The sequence below is a fragment of the Salvelinus alpinus genome, chromosome 2, assembly GCF_045679555.1.
Source record: "Salvelinus alpinus chromosome 2, SLU_Salpinus.1, whole genome shotgun sequence".
Lineage (NCBI taxonomy): Eukaryota > Metazoa > Chordata > Actinopteri > Salmoniformes > Salmonidae > Salvelinus > Salvelinus alpinus.
Window position 1 is genome coordinate 64,801,776 of NC_092087.1, and position 26,900 is coordinate 64,828,675.

General features: G+C 42.0%; 1 protein-coding gene and 1 non-coding gene across 3 annotated transcripts in view; one reads left to right on the forward strand and one right to left on the reverse strand.

Moving 5' to 3' along the window:
* slc8a1a (solute carrier family 8 member 1a) overlaps positions 1–6,431 on the reverse strand; it is a 49,085-nt gene extending 42,654 nt beyond the window's left edge. Inside the window, exon 1 of one of the 2 annotated variants that reach the window (XM_071350457.1) lies at positions 6,300–6,431. The gene's annotated coding sequence lies outside the window, so the exon portion shown is untranslated. The remainder of the gene's footprint in view (positions 1–6,299) is intronic. The other variant, XM_071350510.1, reaches the window with a different exon arrangement.
* Positions 6,432–13,493: 7,062 nt separating this feature from the next.
* LOC139568986 (U7 small nuclear RNA) lies at positions 13,494–13,547 on the forward strand. The gene has a single exon (XR_011673823.1). It is a non-coding gene; the product is annotated as a U7 small nuclear RNA (small nuclear RNA).
* The last annotated feature ends 13,353 nt before the right edge of the window (positions 13,548–26,900 follow it).

The following is a 26,900-nucleotide window of genomic DNA, read 5'->3' on the forward strand; positions in this document are numbered from 1 at the left end:
CTAAGTACTTAAAAAGTATCTAAAAAGTAGTAAGTAGTTGCAAAGTTGATAATTAGCTAAAATGCTAAAGTTGTTGATGATGGGATTCAAACACAGAACCTTTGGGTTGCTAGACATTTGCGTTATTCCTCTAATCAAACTGAATCACACTGAATCATTTCAAACTAAAATGTATCATTCCTGTATAGTTTCAAAGCCCATGTATCTAGATACTTTTCAAATCGTCTTGAAAGGGAAAGATGCATATCTCTAAGAGTTAGCTTAAGGGATAGGGGAAGGGTTAGCTAACATGCTAAGTACTTAAAAAGTAGCTAAAAAGTAGTAAGTAGTTGCAAAGTTGATCATTAGCTAAAATATTCGGTGATGGGATTCAAACACAGAACCTTTGGTTTGCTAGACATTTGCGTTATTCCTCTAATCAAACTGAATCACACTGAATCATTTCAAACTAAAATGTATCATTCCTGTATAGTTTCGAAGCCCATGTATCTAGATACTTTTCAAAACGTCTTGAAAGGGAAATATGCATATCTCTAAGAGTTAGCTTAAGGGATAGGGGAAGGGTTAGCTAACATGCTAAGTACTTAAAAAGTAGTTAAAAAGTAGTAAGTAATTGCAAAGTTGATAATTAGCTAAAATGCTAAAGTTGTCGGTGATGGGATTCAAACACAGAACCTTTGGGTTGCTAGACATTTGCGTTATTCCTCTAATCAAACTGAATCACACTGAATCATTTCAAACTAAAATGTATCATTCCTGTATAGTTTCGAAGCCCATGTATCTAGATACTTTTCAAATCGTCTTGAAAGGGAAAGATGCATATCTCTAAGAGTTAGCTTAAGGGATAGGGGAAGGGTTAGCTAACATGCTAAGTACTTAAAAAGTATCTAAAAAGTAGTAAGTAGTTGCAAAGTTGATCATTAGCTAAAATGCTAAAGTTGTCGGTGATGGGATTCAAACACAGAACCTTTGGGTTGCTAGACATTTGCATTATTCCTCTAATCAAACTGAATCCCACTGAATCATTTCAAACTAAAATGTATCATTCCTGTATAGTTTCGAAGCCCATGTATCTAGATACTTTTCAAATCGTCTTGAAAGGGAAAGATGCATATCTCTAAGAGTTAGCTTAAGGGATAGGGGAAGGGTTAGCTAACATGCTAAGTACTTAAAAAGTATTTAAAAAGTAGTAAGTAGTTGCAAAGTTGATCATTAACTAAAATTGTCGGTGATGGGATTCAAACACATAACCTTTGGGTTGCTAGACATTTGCGTTATTCCTCTAATCAAACTGAATCACACTGAATCATTTCAAACTAAAATGTATCATTCCTGTATAGTTTCGAAGCCCATGTATCTAGGTACTTTTCAAATCGTCTTGAAAGGGAAAGATGCATATCTCTAAGAGTTAGCTTAAGGGATAGGGGAAGGGTTAGCTAACATGCTAAGTACTTAAAAAGTATCTAAAAAGTAGTAAGTAATTGCAAAGTTGATAATTAGCTAAAATGCTAAAGTTGTCGGTGATGGCATTCAAACACAGAACCTTTGGGTTGCTAGACATTTGCGTTATTCCTCTAATCAAACTGAATCACACTGAATCATTTCAAACTAAAATGTATCATTCCTGTATAGTTTCAAAGCCCATGTATCTAGATACTTTTCAAATCGTCTTGAAAGGGAAAGATGCATATCTCTAAGAGTTAGCTTAAGGGATAGGGGAAGGGTTAGCTAACATGCTAAGTACTTAAAAAGTATCTAAAAAGTAGTAAGTAGTTGCAAAGTTGATCATTAGCTAAAATGCTAAAGTTGTCCGTGATGGGATTCAAACACAGAACCTTTGGGTTGCTAGACATTTGCGTTATTCCTCTAATCAAACTGAATCACACTGAATCATTTCAAACTAAAATGTATCATTCCTGTATAGTATTGAAGCCCATGTATCTAGATACTTTTCAAATCGTCTTGAAAGGGAAAGATGCATATTTCTAAGAGTTAGCTTAAGGGATAGGGGAAGGGTTAGCTAACATGCTAAGTACTTAAAAAGTAGCTAAAAAGTAGTAAGTTGTTGCTAATTAAGTCGGTAATTAGCTAAAATTGTCCATGATGAGATTCAAACACACAACCTTTGGGTTGCTAGATGTTCGCATTATACACCTACCTTTCCACCCTGACCAACCACCCTCCTTTCAGTTCTGCCTTAAGTAACCTTATGTGATATGTAACCCCACCAAACATAACATATCATACTAATTTGCGTGTCCCCGATTTCCGTTTACTATCTTACGTCTAGTCTATGAGACCAGCCTGTCAGATAAGCTGAGGTCAATTATAACTCACCAAAGAAAAGAGTTTCTGCTCCTGCTTGTAATCTTGAGTCACTGCAATGCCATGTCAGGTCAAGTTACCCAACGCTGAGCTCTCTGACATTTTTTGTCCCCCCTTGTTTGCCCACTATATCTCCAGGCCTCCGGTAGAAGGCTAGCTTAGCAGCCGACAGATATGAATAATATGTCAGATGATGCTGCAACAGTCACTCTTTGAATTAGCCCATGCTGCTCCAAATGCACTACACACACCACACAGGGACTAGCCTATGCAGAGTCACCAGGAAACGTTAACATTCGGTTTTCAGGGATACAGTATTTTTAACCTAACTTCCGTTTCCCCTGAAAAATGGAAGTGGGAACTCTGCTCATGCGTCTTTCTATGCCTACTACATTAGGTTACACAGTGACTACCTTTCATTTTTTGAAGCTTTGACTTTGAAATCATTTCACCTTATGGGAGAGGCGAGAGTGGTTCCATCAAAGGTTCATCAAATGTGCCGGTGCGTGATTTGTTTCCTTTTGAAACAATGTAGATGCGCGTCCCTTGGCAGAGACACAGTATGCAGTTGAACCTGACTCCATTCTGAGTCAGTGGAGTTTTAATGACGATATCGTAGTACTGGGAAGCTTTCACCTCAAATAACTTCATCATAGAGCAAGAGGGAGAGTTGAGGTGAACTCACAGTTGAGTCAGTCATGTTTTTGCTCTTGGCTCACGCAGACTGGACACACTTTACTTGAACGTCAGTCAGTTAGTTAGTCATTCATGATTTTACAGTTATCAGTTATTTTGGCTTACAGGGTTATTTTGGCTTACATGCACTTGGCCAGACTTTGCTTGTACTCCCTCAGTCCTTAAACAGTCCTTTGCATCGTCGTATGACACATAGTAAGTAAAAGATGTGATAAGCAGTCACGATATATCTAAAGTAGGTGATATAGTAGGAACGCAAGCTTTCATGGATAGCTTGCTGCATAACTGAATGAAAGTGATGTTCAGAGGATACAGTGTACACATTTGTAAGGCCAAGTATGGATTGGGAACAGAAATCACTCCCATAGCATTTCTCCACACCATCCCTTTTTTATCTATGCACTTATTGATTGATGGGCCGTTCCACTAAACTACTTTGGGGCTGGTGTCTGTAAAATGTTACTGCAGACTATTAGTCAAATGATGATCAAACTGCTCAAAAAATCATAATAACAGGTCCATGGGCTTCAACACTTTTCCTTTCTCCTTTTTTAAAACAAAAATACAATGCAATGTTGTTGATCCTCTGTATTTTCAAGTATTGTGGTGGCAGCATCATGATATGGGTATGCTTGGCACCAGCAGGGACCGGGAAGTTTAGCGGAAAACCCACCGTAGTCTTCTGAAAACCTAACCCTGGGACAGAGTTTTATTTTCAGCGGGACAATTTCAGCACAAATGTTAATGCCAGACACACCAGAATGTCTTTCCAAGAGGTGCTCCTGAATGGTCCAGTCTCGGTCCTGATTGAAATCTGCTTGAAAATCAGAGACAAGATTTGAATATTGCTGTCTATCAATGATTCCCACCCAAATTACTGAGCTTGAGCAATTTTAATAAAATCAATTGATATACAGTGCATTCGGAAAGTATTCAGACGCCTTGACTTTGTCGACATTTTAAAATTGATTAAATCGTTTTTTCCCCCCTCATCATCTACACACAATACCCCATAAAAAAACGGATATATCACATTTACATAAGTATTCAGACCCTTTATTGAAGCACCTTTGGCAGCAATTACAGCCTCAAGTCTTCTTGGGTATGACGCTACAAGCTTGGCACACCTGTATTTGGGGAGTTTCTGCCATTATTTTCTGCAGATCCTCTCAAGCTCTGTCAGGTTGGATGGGGAGCGTAGAGCTATTTTCAGGTCTCACCAGAGATGTTTGACCAGGTTCAGAGTCTTGTCCCCGAAGCTACTCCTGCGTTGTCTTGGCTGTGTGCTTAGGTTCGTTGTCCTGTTGCAAGGTGAACCTTCGCCCCGGTCTGAGGTCCTGAGTGCTCTGGAGCAGGTTTTCATCAAAGATCTCTCTGTACTTTGCTCCGTTCATTTTTCCCTAAATCCTGACTAGGCTCGCACTCCCTGACCTTGAAAAACACTGCCACCACCATGCTTCACCGTAGGGATGGTGTCTGCTTTCCTCCAGACGTGACGCTTGGCATTCAGACCAAATAGTTCAGTCTTGGTTTCTTGAGACCAGAGAATCTTGTTTCTCATGGTGCCTTTTGGCAAACTCCAAGCGGGCTGTAAAGTGCCTTTTACTGGCTCCCATCTGGCAACCCTACCATAAAGGCCTGATTGGTGGAGTGCTGCAGAGATGGCTGTCCTTCTGGAAGGTTCTCCCATCTCCACAGAGGAACTTGGTCACCTCCTTGACCAAGGCCCTTCTCCCCCGATTGCTCAGTTTGGCCGGGTGGCCAGTTCTAGGAAGCGTCTTGGTGGTTCCAAACGTCTTCCATTTAAGAATGATGGAGGCCACTGTGTTCTTGGGGACCTTCAATGCTGCAGAACATTTTTGGTACCCTTCCCCAGATCTGTGCCTCGAAACAATCTTGTCTTGGAGTGCTACGGACAATTTCTTCAACCTCATCGCTTGGTTTTTGCTCTGACATGCACTGTAAACTGTGGGACCTTATATAGACAGGTGAGTGCCTTTACAAATCATGTCCAATCAATTGAATTTACCACAGGTGGACTCCAATCAAGTTGCAGAAACATCTCAAGGATGATGAATGGAAACAGGATGCACATGAGCTCAATTCCGAGTCTCACAGCAAAGGGTCTGAATACTTAGTAAATAAGGTATTTCTTAATAAAAACATAAAAAAATGTAGGTTATCTAAAAACTGTTTTCGCTTTGTCATTATGGGGTATTGTGTGTAGATTGATGAGGATTAATACATGTTTTTAATCCATTTTAGAATAGGACTAATGTAACAAAATGTGGAAAAAGTAAAGGCGTCTGAATACTTTCCAAATGCCCAGTATGTTACCCTAAGAGTTGTGCAAGGTTGGTAGACCCTTATTCAAAATGATTCACAGCTGTAATGGCTGCCAAAGGTTCTTCCACCAAAAGAGATAACTTTTAACTTTTAACTGTGGGACATCAACTTACATTTCGGTAAGAAAATGCTAATATTCACTTATTTCTATTTTTATTTATTTTTATTTTTATACCCCTTCCCCCCCCCCAATTTCGTGGTATCCAATTGGTAGTTACAGTCTTGTCCCATCGCTGTTGGTGGCAGTCAAAAGTTCAACCAAACCAAAGTGTGGATTGCAGACCCTCCTTGTCCATAATCTGATTTCTGGGTAAAGGAGCAAACATATACATTTTTGTAAATTGGGAGAACTATCTCTTTAAATGTCATACAAATGTATGTCTTGGATTTATTTTTTATTTATGTTCTTGTAATTATTCATGGTCTAACTTCCCCGCTCCTATCCAGTGCATGAGCTGCACCAGTTAATTAAGTCTGAATCATGATTTATCTGACCCCCTTTGCCTGAAAGTCCAATTTCTCACTGAATGTAGAGGACTTTTGTTCAGGTGCTTCTGCCATCAATTGGATAAAAGGGCTGAAAATCAATATCGTATGGTTTGCTAATGTAATATTTGAATCTCCCATAATCCATATTATAATGGAATTACCCACTGCGGTAAACAAGACTATCATCTCACTATGAAAATCATGCAAAAACATAGAATTATGATGACACATGATGATTCCCCATCTGCTAGTCAACTGCACCATCATTCTTTCTAAAGGTGACAGACATTCATGGAAGTCCAACCATCCATGCACCTCACACAGTCAAAAAACCAAAGCCAAACATATCACCATGCTTGAAAAAACTCCATTGGTGACAAATACATTTCAAATTTGTCAAAGGTGAACGGGTTGACCAACCGAACAAGAACCCCTCTACTCACCTCTGTTAGTCCCAATGGAGCTGTGAAAAATACGTACTGCCTAGCGGGAAGAACGGCGTGCGATAACCCCTCTAAATTGAACAGAAACAGACTGTTCCCGCGGATGCCCGGTCCCACGGAGTCTCTCTAAACATGGGCCGCATAGCTGGGCTGGCTGCTGCTTATCGTCCTCCTCAGCCCGATCCATGGCCATACAAGGACTCTGCTGATAGAGCCTGTCACTCTGGGCTTCTGGAGTAGACCGGCTATCTGGCAGCTCCTTGTCGCCACCGACACATGGGAGATAAAGGGTTTGGAGTATTTGGATGGTGGGTACTTTTTAGACAATGTTGAACCCCCCCACCAGTGGAGGAATGTGGTGGATAAGGGTATATGGAGATTGGATATCTCCATTAATTGTCTTGAAGTCCGTATTATGGATCCAGGGGGTGGATGGATTAGAGGTGGATCCGTAGAGGAGAGGTGGAAAGAAGAGGATCTTCGGAGTGTTTCAGTTCTCCCCAATGTGTTCATCAAAGTGACAAGGTTTCAGTATGTCGATACGTTTGGAAGCGTTGTAACAGAGATGTGAACTATAGGGGTACGTTGTGTGATTTCCCATCACTTGCAAGCTTCATTGAATGTGTGTGTGAATGTGTTCAGCCCTTTTACACGTGTGTTCACAGTGTGTGACGGACCACATGCATCATATCGTTTTACTCTCTAAGACACTGTACAGTGCGTGAACATCAGTTTCAAAGTTATGACCACTTGCTGCCAAATACATTTTGATTGATAATCAACCAGAGGCATTCAAATAGCCATTCCAATATGGCTTATGTGCCTCCAATTTTCCATTGTGAAGCCAACAAATCCCCTATCAAAACTGAGGTGAGAGCAAGGCAGTGATTATTTGAAGAAGATAGCACACCCAATTGATATCTGTCTTTGTCATGAGCACACAGATATCAGCCATCGTCTACTAGCGTCTGGTGGAAGAGAAGAGATATTGAGAGGAAGGGTGGCAGGCTTAAAAGGGTTGAGGCTCATTAAAGCTACTGTAAAACAGGAACTCATTCTCTCGGACAAAATGATTGACATATCTGCATATCTGAACCCATAATGAGCTGATTAGCATAATCTGCTATTTTACCCCTCATGCACTTTATAGGCAGGCATGAATGTAGATCAATGAGGATGTTACATACCCTATATTCTGCTATGCTAAGTGTTATAAAACAATACGAAGCATATAGCTGAGTTTTGTAAAGCAAACTGTCGTAGGTATTTTCACACCATTTGGTTTTCCTCTCCAATCGAGTCGTAGTCGTGACTTATTTGCAGTGACAATGCTCCCTCCTCGCTTCCCTTGAAATAGAAGCCTTATCTCTCCCCGTCTGTGGCACAGAATCTGTGCCTGGGCTCCATTTCGTTTGGCCCCAAGCAGCACGCTGCTCTATTTACTGGACTACCCTTTGTGCTCCATCGACATCATAATCCAAGTTGGAAAATTCAAGTCATGCCAAACGTCTGTTCCACACAGAGTTAGGACGCATACATTAACTTCAAGTGGGAGCAATCGCTTTTGAAGCATAAATAAGCGGTGCTATTGGACGAGGTCAGACGGTGTCTTGGTAGCGTTTATGTTTGGAAATGTAATTGATCTTTTTCCCAGTGAATGGGACCTTGGTTTTGCCACTTTTACGTTTAAGTTGCCACTATTTTCCTCTGTTGTGTTCAGAGGAAAATAACCATGGATATGTTTCTACAAAATACCCCATTATCTCAAAAGAAATTATTTCGGTTTTGAGAGTAACTTACATCATGGAGCACTGACCATTTTGGAGGACAATGCTACAACATATTAGCTAGTCAAAAGTCTTGAGACATAAGCTGGCATTCAATCCTTGCAGATGTTACATTTTCCAAACTGCCTTTTCAGAAGTGCGTTTGATTTGCACAGCATTTACCTCAGAAGGAGGAAGTTGACATGTGATTTAGAAATGGGCAGTCTGGTGTTGTGACCTGTTCAGTAGTGATGCAAAACTTGGCTGAGAAGTCATCCAGGGCACACAACAGCACTGACAATTCCTAAATCAAGTGTCAACTTCTTCCAGCCCGGACTTGCTGCTGTAAAAGGGCCGTGTGGAAAACTATCATCTGCAATGATTGAATTCCAGCCAGTCTTGTTTGAGACATTGGAAATGCATTGCTTTTCTTACATACACGTACATAATATCATTTTAGGTTGTGGCCTTGTACTTTGCTGCAACTGAAAATTGAGTGTTAAAGGATTTGAACTGATTGACTTGAGTCAACTGACAGTAAAAAATAAAAAAGTAATTGAATTAATAGACAGTCATATGCCTCATTCCCCTCATATCCAAGAGTTAACTTGATGAAGAATGATTTCTTCTCATTTATATTTCAATTACACCTGCTTTGGGGATTCAAACCCATTTCAATGCAATTTGTTTTGAAAACTCAATAAAGACATTAATGCCCGTACGAATGCAGTTTCTTATTGTGAGGGTAAATCATTTGAATATACAGAGACAATAATAAGTTCACTCAAATAATTATGGAAGACAGGAAATCATTGTAATGAACCCAATGTGCCATCTCATTCTTGCCGCCCGCAGCGGGATGCAAGATTTTCATGTGACTGAGGGGATTTGCTGGATCTGCTCGATGCTGCTGATGCTCAGGAGAAAGAGTCTTACATGAACCACATTTCAAATGATCCCAAAACAAAGGACCCATCAAAGAATAGCTCAATCTGTCAGAAAGAAACACTACAAAAGGTAAATAAAAAAAATGAATAAAGGCCCACGAAAATCTCCAGGCAAAAAGTTGTTAGATTGGACTATTATGATGCACCGAATGTTAATGATTGGAATTGTGGTTTAACGCTTTCGTTGCATGCGTCATAGCACAGTTGTTTCATATGTCAGAAGCAGTGTAGCCTAATTACAGATCATTCTTAAGACAACATAGTGTTGCTATGCAGGCAACATTTAAAGTGTCAACAATATAGGCTATCTCTTGTGATTTAGCACTCAATGTCAATTTTGTCAAGTATGATTATTAAGGCCTCACGGGAAATGTACTCAAGAAACATATCCGGAACAGTCACTACTTCCAACGCATGCTTGGTCACTCACTCACTCGCGCTCTCTCTCAATTTAATTTCAATTGAATATCAATTCAATTTAAGCGGCTTTATTGGCATGGGAAACATATGTTTACATTGCCTAAGCAAGTTAAATAGATAATAAACAAAAGTGAAATAAACAATTAAAATAATAACAGTAAACATTCCACTCACAAAAGTTCCAAAAGAATAAAGACATTTCAAATGTCATATTATGTGCAAATAGTTCAAGTACAAAAGGGAAATATATAAACATAAATATGGGTTGTATTTACAATGGTGTTTGTTCTTCACCGGTTGCGCTTTTCTTGTGGCAACAACAGGTCACACATCTTGCTGCTGTGATGGCACACTGTGGTATTTCACCCATTAGATATAGGAGTTTATCAAAATTGGGTTTGTTTTCTAATTATTTGTGGGTCTGTGTAATCTGAGGGAAATATGCTTCTCTAATATGGTCATACATTTGGCAGGAGGTTAGGAATTGCAGCTCAGTTTCCGTCTCATTTTGTGGGCAGTGTGCATATAGCCTGTCTTCTCTTGAGAGCCAGGTCTGCCTACGGCGGCCTTTCTCAATAGCAAGGCTATGTTCACTGAGTCTGTACATAGTCAAAGCTTTCCTTAAATTTGGGTCAGTCACAGTGGTCAGGTGTTCTGCCACTGTGTACTCTCTGTTTAGGGCCAAATAACATTCTAGTTTCCTCTGTTATTTGTTAATTCTTTCCAATGTGTCAATGAATTATCTTTTTGTTTTCTCATGATTTGGTTATGTCTAATTGTGTTTCTGTCCTAGGGCTCTGTGGGGTCTGTTTGTGTTTGTGAACCCCAGGACAAGCTTGCTTAGGGGACTCTTCTCCAGCTTCATCTCTCTGTAGGGGATGGCTTTGTTATGGAAGGTTTGGGAATCGCTTCCTTTTAGGTGGTTGTAGAGTTTTACGTCTATTTTCTGGATTTTGATCATTAGCAGGTATCAGACTAATTCTACCTCTCTCTCACACACACACACACACACACACACAAGTCATCACACGGTCAAGTTATGGATTCATCAATAATATTCATCAAACAGCTGAGACATACGAATACCTGGTTCTGCCATGATGCTTCCACACACAACACTGACTGCAGATTCTTAGTCAATATCAAGTGAGTTGGGGATCTGCAGTAGGCTACTGATAGTAATGAGGGGAAAAGGATTGTACATGATGTTTTATTCAAAAGGATTCAATCATTTTGGATATTTCTTTGTGATGCATCACATCCGGCCGTGATTGGGAGTCCCATTGGGCAGCGCACAATTGGCCCAGCGTTGTCCGGGTTTGGCCAGGGTAGGCCGTCATTGTAAATAAGAATTTGTTCTTAACTGACTTGCCTAGTTAAATAAAGGTTCGATAAAAAATAAATATGTAAAAATGAATGATCCTGTTTCTATATATTATCCCCTCAAACACATTATTACATACATTACTACAACACAATATCACATACATTTCATTATCATAATGTATGGTAATGACAATCCAAGGCATTACACATAAAAGCTTATTTACACAGGGCATCACTTCTCTTATATGGTCACAATTGGATGTTAATTCATTAAACCACAGTGTAACAAAACATTAAGCAGTTCCGGCGTGACATCATCCGAGTGGTAACACTTATCTTATTGCCGCAGGAGGACGAGAAGCAGACACTTGATTTTCCAACATTCCGGTAGATCGGTTTATTTTTATCTGCGGTGTGTAAAATGTCAAGCGCAGGACACTGGAACGGAGTAGGAGGAGAGAAGCAGAAGGGTGTTAATGGGATTGTGTGGCCCTCAGCTCACACCTCGCCCCTGCAAGCAGGAGGTGTCTGTGGGTGTCTACAGAAGATGGCTCTGTGACACAGGGCTCACGACCATTTACCAATTTTAATTTTAGTTATTCCCAAGGGGAAAATACTGCCTGGCATCAAATATGACTGACAGACTGCAGGCAACACGTTACAACAAGATTATACAGTATATAAACTGTAGTATCCCTTGATCGTGTAGTGCTTACTATATATAGCATTTTGTAGTATACTGTAGAATACTATACTACAAATCAAATGTATTTATATAGCCCTTCGTACATCAGCTGATATCTCAAAGTGCTGTACAGAAACCCAGCCTAAAACCCCAAACAGCAAGCAATGCAGGTGTAGAAGCACGGTGGCTAGGAAAAACTCCCTAGAAAGGCCAAAACCTAGGAAGAAACTTAGAGAAGAACCAGGCTATGAGGGGTGGCCAGTCCTCTTCTGGCTATGCCGGGTGGAGATTATAACAGAACATGGCCAAGATGTTCAAATGTTCATAAATGAACAGCATGGTGAAATAATAATAATCACAGTAGTTGTCGAGGGTGCAGCACCTCAGGAGTAAATGTCAGTTGGCTTTTCATAGCCGATCATTAAGAGTATCTCTACCGCTCCTGCGGCCTCTAGAGAATTGAAAACAGCAGGTCTGGGACAGGTAGCACGTCCGGTGAACAGGTCAGGGTTCCATAGCCGCAGGCAGAACAGTTGAAACTGGAGCAGCAGCACGGCCAGGTGGACTGGGGACAGCAAGGAGTCATCATGTCAGGTCGTCCTGAGGCATGGTCCTAGGGCTCAGGTCCTCCGAGAGAGAGAAAGAAAGAGAGAAAGAGAGAATTAGAGAGAGCATACTTAAATTCACACAGGACACCGGATAAGACAGAAGTACTCCAGATATAACAAACTGACCCTAGCCCTCCGACACATAAACTACTGCTGCATAAACACTGGAGGCTGAGACAGGAGGGGTCAGGAGACACTGTGGCCCCATCCTATGATACCCACGGACAGGGCCAAACAGGAAGGATATAACCCCACCCACTTTGCTACTACACCCTGTCGTATCCCTCAATTGTTTACTCCTTACTATAGAAGTGCATAGTATACTGTAGAATACACTACACACTGTACCTTTCAGTCATTACAGTTTTTCTCAATAGCGTACAAGCAATTTTAGATCTGTGTTGAAATGTAATCTATAGCAGAAAAGCAATGATCAAACTTCTGATCATTTTCTTGCCTTAGTACCCGACTCGCATATCTTAGACTACCTTTCGCAAAACATGACATACAAATGTCATCAGTGAATACAAAATTCACCATTAAGTGTTTTGTTCACAGAATATTAGCAAATTGTTTTCATCAGAAGAGAAATATGTGCAATTGTGTTGACTGTTTCCGGCAATCAGTAAATACTACTGCACAAAAGGAAGGCCGCCTATATCTTTGTAGTGACTGGGTGTATTGATACACCATCCAAAGTGTAATTCATAACTTCGCCGTACTCAAAGGGATATTCAGTGTCTGCTTTTTAAATTATTACCTAACTTCCAATAGGTTCCCTTCTTTGCAAGGCATTGGAAAACCTCCCTGGTCTTTGTGGTCGAAGCTGTTAAAAATGCACTGCTCAACTGAGGGATCTTACAAATAATTGTATGTGTGGGGTACAGAGATGAAGTAGTCCTTAAAAAATCATGTTAAAAACTATCATTGCACACAGAGTGAGCCCATGCAACTTATTATGTGAATGTTTACTCCTGAACTTATTTAGGCTGGTCATAGCAAAGGGGTTGAATACTTACTGACGCAAGACATTTCAGCTTTTCGTTTTAAATAAATTTGTAATAATTGTGAAAAACATTATTCTACTTTGACATTATGGGGTATTGCGTGTAGGCGAGTGACAAAAAAAATCTCAATTTAATCCATTTTAAATTCAGGCAGTAACACAACAACATCTTGAAAAATTCAAGGGGTGTGAATACTTTCTGAATCCACCCATAACAGTTGTGTTCCTCCATTGTATTCACCTTTATTTCTATTGTGGATTGTGTTCTGTGCACCAATGGAAAGTCTACAAATCTATGAGCTAACCTGAACACATGTACTGTGTTTAGATTGTGATAGACCATACTGTATATTGCGTTCGCTACAGGTTATAGAAAAGAGTATAAACTCTGAACCTATCCATTCAAACCCCAGTCCTTCCTACTTAAAAGTCATGGAAAAGGTGCTATTTTAATATTTGTCCAGTAGGTTTCCTCAAGGAGAAAGCCCACACGTCTATGTCAAAGATAATAAAACAAAAACACTATAGTAAATACTACAGTATATTACAGCCATGTGTTTTTGTGCAAAAACTAGTGAATACTACAGTGAAGTCCACAAAAACACTACAGTGAATATTACAGTATATAAACTTAGTAATACAACAGCATTTATACCATAGTATACTATAATATGTTTTCATGTGGGCAGGCTCTCACAGATCTCTTCATAATATTGATTAGTTAGCCAAAGTTTTCATTATTGGTAGGCAATCTAGGTGTGTTTAATCTCCATGAATCCATGAATTGCTGGCTTTATGTGAACGTCTATGGGTGACCAAGCTGACTATAAAATGCCGGTGTGGGATCATTCTTTCCTACTTTTTATATTGAGGTACTTCCCAAATGGCACCCTTTTCCCTATTTAGTACACTAAATATTCCCATGCTCTGTTTAAAAGTAGTGCACTATACAGGGAATAGGGTCCCTTTTGGGATGCACAATGCTCATGCCAAGAAACCACCATTGTAACTTATGGTACCCACTCAAGACAGAAAGCAGCAGCTCCCAAAGACCATATGGGTGAACTGGAGGAACTGTAACCCCTGGGGCTTAATGCAATATTAATGGCGTACAGTATTAAGACATCCTGCTTTAAAAAAAATGGATTATCTCGATCAATACACTGCAAGGTAATACTTTCAAGGGGGGCAGAGTAGGGGTGACAATAGGCTCATGCTCTAAGCTAATGTTATCCCCCTTAGTAAACAACATATTTCTTAGTAAGTGTTATTTGGTTTATTGTTCATTCAGCACTTTATCGTCAGCAAGATATTGGAAGGCCACTATAGAGCGAGAATCACATTGTTGCCTCTTTTACTTTGCCGGAGCTGCAAGTGACAAGGTATCTATGCTGACAAGTTACACACTGTGCTTTAATTATCTTTTTTCGGTAAACCCTGTCGTTGTGTTTCCTCGTGAAACATGACTGTTTATTTTTGACAGATTCATAACTAAGGTGCTGGGATGTTTATGCATTTAACATTATATATGTCTCAATATGAGTGATTCATATTTCATTTCAAGCTCTACAATAATTGAAAACCCTGAGTCCAAGTTCATTTTCTAGTATTGGGAAACTGTGTGCATTACGAATGACAATGGCATCACAGGGGCAACAATGTCATTTAGGGGTGATATACACTGCATGACCAAAAGTATGTGGACACAGCTCGTCAAACATCTCATTCCAGAATGATGGACATTCTTTGCTACTATAACCCCCCTTTGCTGCTATAAAAGCCTCCACTCTTCTGGGAAGACTTTCCACTACAGCCACAAGAGCATTAGTGAGGTCAGGCACTGATGTTGGGCGATTAGGCCTGGCTCGCAGTTGGTGTTCCAATTCAACCCAAAGGTGTTCGATGGGGTTGAGGTCAGAGATCTGTTTAGCCCAGTCAAATTTTTCCACACCAATCTCGACAAACCATTTCTGTATGGACCTGGCTTTGTGCATGGAGGCCTTGTCATGCTGAAAGTTGGAAGCATAGAATCGTCTGGAATATCATTGTATGCTGTAGCAGATTTCCCTTCACTGGAACTAACAGGCCTAGCCCGAACCGAGAAAAACAGCCCCAGACCATTATTCCTCCTCCACCAAACTTTACAGTTGGCAATATACATTGCGGCAGGTAGCATTCTCCTGGTATCCGCCAAACCCATATTCGCCAATCAGACTGCCAGATTGTGAAGGGTCATTCATCACTCCAGAGAACGCTTTTCCACTGCTCCAGAGACCAAGGTAGCGAGCTTTACACCACTCCTACCGATGCTTGGCATTGCACATGGGGATCTTAAGCTTGCTCGGCCATGATAACCCATTTCATGAAGCTCCCGATGAACAGTTCTTGTGCTGACGTTGCTTCCAGAGGCAGTTTGGAACTCGGTAGTGAGTGTTGCAACTGAGGACAGACGATTTTTACTCGCTACGCGCTTCAGCATTCTGCGGTCCAGTTCTGTGAGCTTGTGTGGCCTACCACTTCGCGGCTGACCCATTGTGGCTCCTAGATGTTTCCACTTCACAATAACAACGCTTACAGTTGACCGCAGCAGCTCTAGCAGGGCAGAAATCTAAGGAACTGACTTGCTGGAAAGGTGCCATCCTATGACTGTGCCACATTGAAAGTCACTGAGCTCTTCAGTAAAGCCATTCTACTACCAATATTTGTCTATGGAGATTGCATGGCTGTGTGCTCGATTATATGCACCTGTCAGCAACAGGTGTGGCTGAAATAGCCAAATCCACAAATTTGAAGGGTTGTCCACATACTTTTGTATATGTAGCGTGTCTCATCAAGGGATAAAATACAGCAGTCAGATTTTGCGCCTCAGGACTAACCCTGAGTGACAGTGTGAGACAGTACATTGGAAACTGGGAGGGGAGGGTACATTTGAATTCATGTGGTGTTACAGCACAGCAGATGACAAATGGCCGTGCTCATGTAGTTCTTCTTCAGTCGCCCACTGGCGCAAACCACTGTAGCCTATCTACTGACTCTCTGGACACCAACGATATTTTGGGAATAGCTGGTGGTTTGTTTCCAGCGCCGGAAGGAGTAGATAAGTCATACATTTTTGGGAGGGGAGCACAGAGCATATTCTTTTCAAATGCATCTGTTTCAAAATGTGACTGTACTGACATGTTCATTGTAGCCTTTCATGACTTTTAATTCTCAAATTTGTCTTTTGTTTTTGAAGCTTTGGTGCGTTGTTGACCTGAATGACCTCTAAAGTAACAAATATCATTGGAAGAGTAGATTCTGTTTACATTATTATTTTTTTTTTAAACCTAGCTATTTCTCTATAAACATTTGCTTTGAACCAAAATAATTAGCAAACAAACAATTAAATCAAATTTTACACTGGCGTCCATTCAATCTCTCCCTCGGCTATACATGTTCCCAAGGGCAAAATGTCACTTGAGGTCTGCAAGTTTTGATGACAAGATGCAAGATTAACTTCCTCAAATGACTTTCTGTGACCCAACACTTCCTCTACATTAGACAATGAACTGACAATAGTGCTTTCCCAAGTTTCATCATTATGAAGCCAAACACAAAGTACACACAATAGAGGGTGGCCTCCAACTGCTCTTAAATGCTAGAAAAACGAAATACATGCTCTTCAACCGATCGCTGCCCACACCCGCCCGCCCGACTAGCATCACTACTCTTGACGGTTCTGACTTAGAATATGTGGACAACTATAAATACCTAGGTGTGTGTCTAGACTGTAAACTCTCCTTCCAGACTCATATTAAGCATCTCCAATCCAAAATTAAATCTAGAATCGGCTTCCTATTTTGCAACAAAGCCTCCTTCACTCATGCTGCCAAACATACCCTCGTAAAACTGACTATCCTACCGATCCTTGACTTCGGCGATGTGATTTACAAAATAGATTCCAACACTCTACTCAGCAAATTGGATGCAGTCTATCACAGTGCCATCCGTTTTGTCACCAAAGCCCCATATACCACCCACCACTGCGACCTGTATGCTCTCGTTGGCTGGTCCTCGCTATATATTCGTTGCCAAACCCACTGGCTCCTGGTCATCTATAAGTCTTTGCTAGGTAAAGCTCAGACTTATCTCAGCTCACTGGTCACCATAGCAACACCCACCCGTAGCATGCGCTCCAGCAGGTATATTTCACTGGTCATCCCCAAAGCCAACACCTCATTTGGCCGCCTTTTCTTCCAGTTCTCTGCTGCCAATGACTGGAACGAATTGCAAAAATCACTGAAGAAGGAGACTTATATCTCCCTCACTAACTTTAAGCATCAGCTGTCAGAGCAGCTTACCGATCGCTGCAGCTGTACACAGCCCATCTATAAATAGCCCATCCAACCAACTACCTGCCTCATCCCCACATTTGTTTTTATTTTTCTGTTTTTTTGCACACCAGTATTTCTACTTACAAATCCTCATCTGCACATCTATCACTCCAATGTTAATGGCTAAATTGTCATTTCTTCGCCACAATGGCCTATTTATTGCCTTACCTCCTTACTTCATTTGCACACACTGTATACAGAGTTTTCTATTGTGTAATTGACTGTACGTTTGTTTGAAAATGTTTGAAACCTAGCTATTTCTCTATAAACATTTGTTTTTAACCAAAATAATTAGCAAATGAACAATTAAGTCAAATGTTACACTGGCGTCCATTCAATCTCTCCCTTTACAAAGCTTGTGGAAGTGGGGGCTATACATGTTCCCAAGGGCAATATGTCACTTGAGGTCTGCAAGTTTTGATGACAAGATGACAAGATTAACTTCCTCAAATGACTTTCTGTGACCCAACACTTCCTCTACATTAGACAATAAACTGACAATAGTGCTTTCCCAAGTTTCATCATTATGAAGCAAAACACAAAGTACACACAATAGAGGGTAAATGGATGTTGTAAAATGTCTGTTGCTTAATGTGCTTACTCACCTAATCCCAAAGCGGAGTTCGCCTTACCTCCTTACTTCATTTGCACACACTGTATACAGATTTTTCTATTGTGTCATTGGCTGTACGTTTGTTAATCCCATGTGTAACTCTGTGTCGTTGTTTTTGTCGCACTGCTTTGCTCTTCAGTAAGGCAAGTCTACTGCCAATATTTGTCTATGAAGAGTGCATGGCTGTGTGCTCGATTTTATACCCCTGTCAGCAACTGGTGTTGCTGAAATAGTCAAATCCACTAATTTGAAGGGGTGTCCACATACTTTTGTATATATATTATATCTCATCAAGGGATAAAATACAGCTGTCAGGTTTTGCGGCTCAGGACTCACAATGAATGACAGTGTGAGACAGTACATCTGAAACTGGGAGGGGAGGGTACATTTGTATTCATGTGGTGTTACAGCACAGCAGATGTCATCGCACAAATGGCCGTGCTCAAATAGTTCATCTTCAGTCGCCCACTGTCGCAAACCACTGTAGCCTATCTACTGACTCTCTGGACACCAACGATATTTTGGGAATAGCTGGTGGTTTGTTTCCAGCGCCGGAAGGAGTAGATAAGTCATACATTTTTGGGAGGGGAGCACAGAGCATATTCTTTTCAAAGGCATCTGTTTCAAAATGTGACTGTACTGACATGTTCATTGCAGCCTTTGATCACTTTTAATTCTCTAATTTGTCTTTTGTTTTTGAAGCTTTGGTGCATTCTTGACCTGAATGACCTCTAAAGTAACAAATATAATTGGAAGAGTAGATTCTGTTTACATTAAAGACATTTTTTGAAACCTAGCTATTTCTCTATAAACATTTGATTTTCACCAAAATGCTCAGCAAATGAACAATTAAGTCAAATGTTACATTGGCATCCATTCAATCTGTCCCTTTACAAAGCTTGTGCAAGTGGGGGCTATACATGTATACATAACTCTGTGTTGTTGTTTTGGTCGCACTGCTTTGCTTTATCTTGGCCAGGTTACAGTTGTAAATGAGAACTTGTTCTCAACTGGCCTACCTGATTAAATAAAGGTGAAATAAATAAAACTGAATAAAAAATATGTGTGGCTTAATGTGCTTACTCACCTAATCCCAAAGCTGAGTTTTCCTCTGAGTCAGTTTTTTTCATGTAATGTGGACGGGCCAACACATGGTGGTGCTTGAGTGTTATTTTACAAGACTTAACATATCAATAATGACATTTCATGATGACAGACGAAGCAACGCCTGGTCGTGTGTGGTTCACTTACAGTACAATAAGTGATGATTAATTTAAATACTGTTTTTCATTGTGTTTCACCATTTCTAGTCCTCTGACTCACTTTATGTAAATTAACCTGTGTGTATCAAATGGATAAAATAAATGAATGGGTCATAAATGGATGAAAGTATAAAATCTAATAGCAATGGTTACGCATTTCATTGTATTTCACCATTTCTAGTTCTCTTATTCACTGTATGTAAGTTAACCTGTGTGTATCATGGGCATACAATCAGTAAAGTCAAAATATCAGCCAAATAGCGATGCTAATTCAGGGTAACAGTATGAGTCATTGTGTATAATATGAACAAGTCATATGGAGATTTTAATTTCCTTAACCTCTGACAGGAGTAGTTACTGCCCACTCAAAAAATGTGTGTGTGTGTGTGTGTGTGTGTGTGTGTGTGTGTGTGTGTGTGTGTGTGTGTGTGTGTGTGTGTGTGTGTGTGTGTGTGTGTGTGTGTGTGTGTGTGTGTGTGTGTGTGTGTGTGTGTGTGTGTGTAGCATGCTTGCTCCAATGGTTCCAAATGACATGCGTGTCCCAGCCACCCTGCCCCAACATTATGTACGCCCTCTGCCAGGGCATTCAGATTCAGGTTATTCTGGTTTCAGACTAGAGCTGTCCATGAGTCACCCCGCCTTCTTACAGAAAGATACTGATCCCCACCTGATAGCATCTAGACTAAAACACTACTTAGCACCTATTCATGTTCCACAGCCACTTGTCTTTGACACAATAGTGTTACAAGATTTGCAAGCAACGCTGGACAACACCTGTGATGTTCGTGTACACAATGTAAATTAACAAGTCCCAGGTTCAAATTTTCTAAATAAAATCCTACTTTATTACTTAATTTAGTAAATGTGTTAACCTTTTTCAGTGGGCGTATGTCACACATTGAATGCCAACATGTTACACTACCATAGTAAATGTCACCAAATGATATTGCTGATGTAATATGTTTGTGAATAATGTTATTCTACCTTAGGTAATGACACCTGTCTCACTCTAACTGCATACACCAGTGCCTTGCAGTGGGAAACAGTACTAGGTGGTGTGGTGTACCTGTTATTAGAAATGGGGACGACCATAGAGATAAGATTAATAAGAAAGATAAGAATGCACCTGATACGTGTGACACACAATACAACAAAAACATCACTGCAATATACAGGTTGAAGTACATTTCGTGTCCCAGAGATCCGTGACCCTTTTGTTAGGTCCTCTGACTTGACAAAATGGACCCTCAGGGGAAAAGGAGATTAGAATGAAGCTGCGTTCTTGATTCACCCAACACTGTGCCTGATGAAAAATGTTTAAGTGTCAATACCAGACATCACCCGTGGCTTGAAATGGAACCCTGTTGGAGGTCAAACACGACCCTATTTTGTCGTTAACAGCTGTCAACTCCGAAACTAAAGATAGACTGGTTACCCATTTTATTGTTTGTTTGGTCTATGAGGCTACAAACACTTTGGGTATTTGAAGAGAGCTAGCTATATTAAAAACAATTATTTAGTATCACTAATGTGTCCTACTGTAGGTTTACAATGTTTCATAACACCTTTATTAGAACATAACAGTAGGTGGATCCATCAGGATCAACATTTTACAGAAATGCTATCAGTAGCAAAGCATATAAAAACAAGCAAACAAACATTTCATTACATTTTACATTTCTGGTTTGTTCAATAAAATGTGGAAGATTAATTGAAAAAAATATAAAAGTAAATAATGGTCAAACTAAAAATGTTTCCTTATTTTTGCAACTGTAATAATGGACTTTTTAGCATACACAGATCTAGTAAATCTCTTTCTGGAAAATGTATTCTGATAAATTCTAAATAAATTATATTTAATTACCAATAAAACTGTCATTCTATAGTTTTTCATGTAAACCAAATAAATATGTATAGCAGCCTAGAGGTAGGTAAATGGTGGTTAGTTACCTGTCTTTTCTCTGGCAGTGGCGAAAATGATGAAGAACTGTAGGCTACAGAGTCTGTGCATTGGAGAGGCCCATCGAAGGCTTGACTACTTTAAAAGAACATCTGCAATTTTGATCATCATGATTTAGTGACTGGAAAGAAAATGTACTGATCTACTGAGATTTTTTAAACACAGACTAACTTTCTGAGCTTGGCTAAGATGGCGCCGACAGAGATGGTCGCCTCGCTTCGAGTCCTTAGGAAACTATGCAGTATTTTGTTTTTTAATAACCTCTACCGACCACCAAACCCAAACCCGGATCCGGGATCCCCCCCAGCATAATTGCTGACTAGCATAGCCTAGCCTAAAGTTACAGGGATATCATAAAAAAAATTGTTCATGAAATCACAAGTCCAAGACACCAAATGAAAGATACAGATCTTGTGATTCAAGCCGTCATCTCTGATTTGTAAAATGTTTTACAGGGAAGACACAATATGTAAATCTATTAGCTAACCACTGTTAGCAAAAGACAACAATTTTCTTACTCCACCATTTTCTTACTGCATCAGTAGCTATCACCAATTCGGCCAAATAAAGATATTGATAGCCACTAACCAAGAAAAAACCTCATCAGATGACAGTCTGATAACATATTTATTGTATAGGATAGGTTTTGTTAGAAAAATGTGCATATTTCAGGTATAACTCATAGTTTACAATTGCACCCACCATCACAACTCGACTAGAAAAAATACAGAGAGCAACGTGTCTTACCTAATTACTAATCATAAAACATTTCTTAAAAATACACAGCTCACAGCAATGGAAGACACAGATCTTGTGAATTCAGACAATATTTCAGATGTTCTAAGTGTTTTACGGCGAAAACACAATAAATCGTTATATTAGCATACCACATATGCAAACGTTACCCCAGCATGAATTCAAGCCAAAGAGAGCGATATCGTTATCATCGCCAAAATATATAAATTTTTTCACTAACCTTCTCAGAATTCTTCCGATGACACTCCTGTAACATCATATTACAACATACATATAGAGTTTGTTCGAAAATGTGCATATTTAGCCATAAAAAACCGTGGTTATACAATGAAAATAGTAGCAATACAAGCATGGAAATGTCGGTCGCCATCTTTCAGAGTGATCTAGTTTAATCAAAAGCTAATCATATACTTGACAAAAAAATACAGGGTTGACAGGAATCGAAAGACAAATTAGTTCTTAATGCAATCGCTGATTTACATTTTTTAAATTATCCTTACTTTTCAATACAGGTTGCGCCAAGCGAAGCATTACAAAACAAAATGGCGGCATAAGCGTTTAACATTTTTCGACAGAAACACGATTTATCATCATAAATTGTTCTTACTGTGAGCTGTTCTTCCATCAGAATCTTGGGCAAAGAATCCTTTCTTGGGTCTAATCGTCTTTTGGTCGAAAGCTGTCCTCTTGCCATGTGGAAATGCCCACTAACGTTCGGCATGAACTGGAAACGTGCCCAGCGGTTCAAAGTGTCTCAGAAATAAATGCCTCAAAATCGCACTAAACGGATATAAATTGCTATAAAACGGTTTAAATTAACTACCTTATGATGTTTTTAACACCTCTAACGAGTAAAAACATGACCAGAGAAATATTACTGGCTAAACAACCATTTGGAAGGAGGCAAGTCCGATGTCCATCTTGCGTCAGGCGCAGCCAGGGAAAGAATGCTAACTCCACGTTTTGGTGTTTTATAGTGGCTCTGATTGCGCAATCGACTCCATTCAAAGCGTCATCACGTACTGACATCCAGAGGAAGACGTAGGCAGTGTCTGTTTCTCCATAGCATTTACAGCGACTTTAAAACTGACCTGGGACCAGAGGCCAACATTTCTAAAATCTCAATCCCTATCAGGAAAAGTGCTGTAGAAGGAGTTCTGTTTCACTTAGAGACAAAATTCCAACGGCTATAGAAACTAGAGAGTGTTTTCTATCCAATAATAATAATAATATGCATATTGTACGAGCAAGAATTGAGTAGGAAGCCGTTTAATCTGGAGCCCGATTTATGCTAAGTCGAAACAGCACCCCCTATATTCGCAAGAAGTTTAACGTATTATTTCTCATATTGTTAGCCCAGAAAATCTTAAGTGTTATTACATACAGCCGGGAAGACCTATTGGATATAAGAGCGACGTCAACTTACCAACATTACGACCAGGAATACAACTTTCCCAAAGCAGATCCCTTGTTCGGATCACCACCCAGGACAGTGGATCTAATCCCAGAAGCCGACCCAAAACAATGTCGTCGCAGAAGAGGCAGACAGAGTGGCCTCCTGGTCAGGCTCCGTAGGCGTGCACACCGCTCCCCGCTTCCGAGTATACTACTCGCCAATGCCCAGTCTCTTGACAACAAGGTAGTCGAAATTAGAGCAAGGGTTGCCTTCCAGAGAGACATCAGAGATTGTAACATTCTCTGTTTCATGGAAACATGGCTCTCTCGGGTATGTTGTCGGTGTCGGTTCACCCACTGGGCTTCTTCATGCGTCTCGCCGACAGAGATAAACACCTCTCTGGGAGGAGGAAGGGTGGGGGTGTATGCTTCATGATTAACGACTCATGGTGTAATCATAACAACATACAGGAACTCAAGTCCTTCTGCTCACCCGACCTAGAATTCCTTACAATCAAATGCTGGCCATATTATCTCCAAAAGAATTCTCGTCAGTTATCATCACAGCGGTGTATATACCCCCTCAAGCAGACACCACAACGACCCTCAAGGAACTTCACTGGATTCTTTGTAAACTGGAAACCATATATCATGAGGCTGCATTTATTGTACTGGGGATTTTAACAAAGCAAATTTGAGAACAAGGCAACCTCAATTCTATCAGCCTATTGATTGCAGCACTCGCGCGAGTAATACACTCGATCACGGCAGAGCCAGAAGAGGACTGGCCACCCCTCATAGCCTGGTTCCTCTCTAGGTTTCTTCCTAGGTTTTGGCCTTTCTAGGGAGTTTTTCCTAGCCACCGTGCTTCTACACCTGCATTGCTTGCTGTTTGGGGTTTTAGGCTGGGTTTCTGTACAGCACTTCGAGATATTAGCTGATGTACGAAGGGCTATATAAAATAAACCTGATTTGATTTGATGATCACTGCTACTCTAACTTCTGAGATGCATACAAGGCCTTCCCTCGCCCTCCCTTCGGCAAATCTAACCATTACTCCATCTTGCTCCTACCGTCTTATAGGCAGAAACTCAAACAGTATGTACCCGTGACTAGAACCATTCAACGCTGGTCTGACCAATCGGAATTCACACTTCAAGATTGTTTTGATCACGCGCAATGGAAAATGTTCCGGGCAGCCTCAGAGAATAACATCGATCTATACGCTGACTTGGTGAGTGAGTTCATAAGGAAGTGCATTGGAGATGTTGTACCCACTGTGACTATTAAAACCTACCATAACCAGAAACTGTGGCGCAAAATTGAAAGCGCAAACAACCGCATGGAAAGAGGAGTGGGAATATGGCCGAATATAAACAGTGTAGTTATTCTCTCCGCTATCAAACATGCTGTAACGGCAGCCTTCCTCCTCTTCGTCTGAAGAGGAGGTGTAGCAGGGATGGGACCAAGACGCAGCGTAGTTCGTGTTCAACATGTTTAATAAACGACGATAACGTGAACACTACACAAATACAAAATAACAAACGTGGCAAAAACCGTAACAGTCCTATCTGGTGCAGAGAACACAAAGACAGAAGACAACCACCCACAAAACCCAACACAAAACAGGCTACCTTAATATGGCTCCCAATCAGAGACAAACGACTAACACCTGCCTCTGATTGGGAACCATATTAGGCCAAACACAGAAACAGGAAAACTAGACACACAACATAGAATGCCCACCCAGCTCACGTCCTGACCAACACTAAAATAATGAAAACACAAAAGAACTATGGTCAGAACGTGACAGTACCCCCCCCCCCCCTCCCCCCCCAAGGTGCGGACTCCGACCGCACAACCTAAACCTATAGGGGAGGGTCTGGGTGGGCATCTGTCCGCGGTGGCGGCTCTGGCGCTGGACGTGGACCCCACTCCACCTCCTTTGCGTCCTTTGAGTGGCGACCCTCGCCGCCGACCTTGGCCTAGGAACCCTAAGAAAGGGCCCCACTGGACGGAGGAACGCCTCTGGACTGAGGGGCGCCTCATAACAGAGGAAACTCCACCGGACTGAGGGACCGCTCCGGACTGAAGGGCAGCTCATGACTGAGAGGTAGCTCATGACTGAGGGGTAGCTCATGACTGAGGGGTAGCTCATGACTGAGGGGTAGCTCAGGACTGAGGGGTAGCTCAGGACTGAGAGGTAGCTCAGGACTGAGAGGTAGCTCAGGACTGAGAGGTAGCTCCGGACTGAGAGGTAGCTCCGGACTAAGGACAGCTCCGGACTGAATGGCAGCTCCGGACTGAATGGCAGCTCCGGACTGAATGGCAGCTCCGGACTGAACGGCAGCTCATGACTGGAGGGCAGCTCATGACTGGAGGGCAGCTCATGACTGAAGGGCAGCTCATGACTGGAGGGCAGCTCATGACTGGAGGGCAGCTCATGACTGCAGGGCAGCTCCTGACTGGCGGGCGGCTCTGGCAGCTCCTGACTGGCGGGCGGCTCTGGCAGCTCCTGACTGGCGGGTGGCTCTGGCGGCTCCTGACTGGCGGGCGGCTCTGGCGGCTCCTGACTGGCGGGCGGCTCTGGCGGCTCCTGACTGGCGGACGGCTCTGGCGGCTCCTGACTGACGGACGGCTCTAGCCGCTCAGGACAGACGGGCGGCTCAAATGGCGCTGGACAGACGGGCGGCTCAGATGGCTCTGGGCAGACGGGCAGCTCAGACGGCGCTGGGCAGATGAGCAGCTCAGACAGCGCTGGGCAGACGGGCAGCGCAGGCGGCGCTGGGCAGACGGGCAGCTCAGACGGCGCTGGGCAGACGGGCAGCGCAGGCGGCGCTGGGCAGACGGACAGCTCAGGCGGCGCTGGGCAGACGGCAGACTCTGGCCTGCTGAGGCGCACAGTAGGCCTGGTTCGTGGTGCCGGAACTGGTGGTACCGGACTGGAGACACGCACCACTGGGCGAGTGCGGGGAGCAGGAACAGGGCACACTGAACTCTCGAGGCGCACTATAAGCCTGGTGCGTGGTACCGGCACTGGTGGTACCGGGCTGAGGGCACGCACCTCAGGGCGAGTGCGGGGAGAAGGAACAGTGCGTACAGGGCTCTGGAGACGCACAGGAGGCTTGGTGCGTGGTGCCGGAACTGGTGGTACCGGGCTGGAGACACGCACCACTGGGCTAGTGCGGGGAGCAGGAACAGGGCACACTGGACTCTCGAGGCGCACTATAAGCCTGGTGCGTGGTACCGGCACTGGTGGTACCGGGCTGAGGGCACGCACCTCAAGACGAGTGCAGGGAGAAGGAACAGTGCGTACAGGGCTCTGGAGACGCACAGGAAGCCTGGTGCGTGGTGTTGACACTGGTGGTACTGGGCTGGGAACACGCACCACTGGGCGAGTGCGAGGGGCTGCCACAGGAGAGCTGGTGCGTGGGGCTGTCACAGGAGAGCTGGTGCGCTGAGCTGGGACAGGATATGCAGGGCT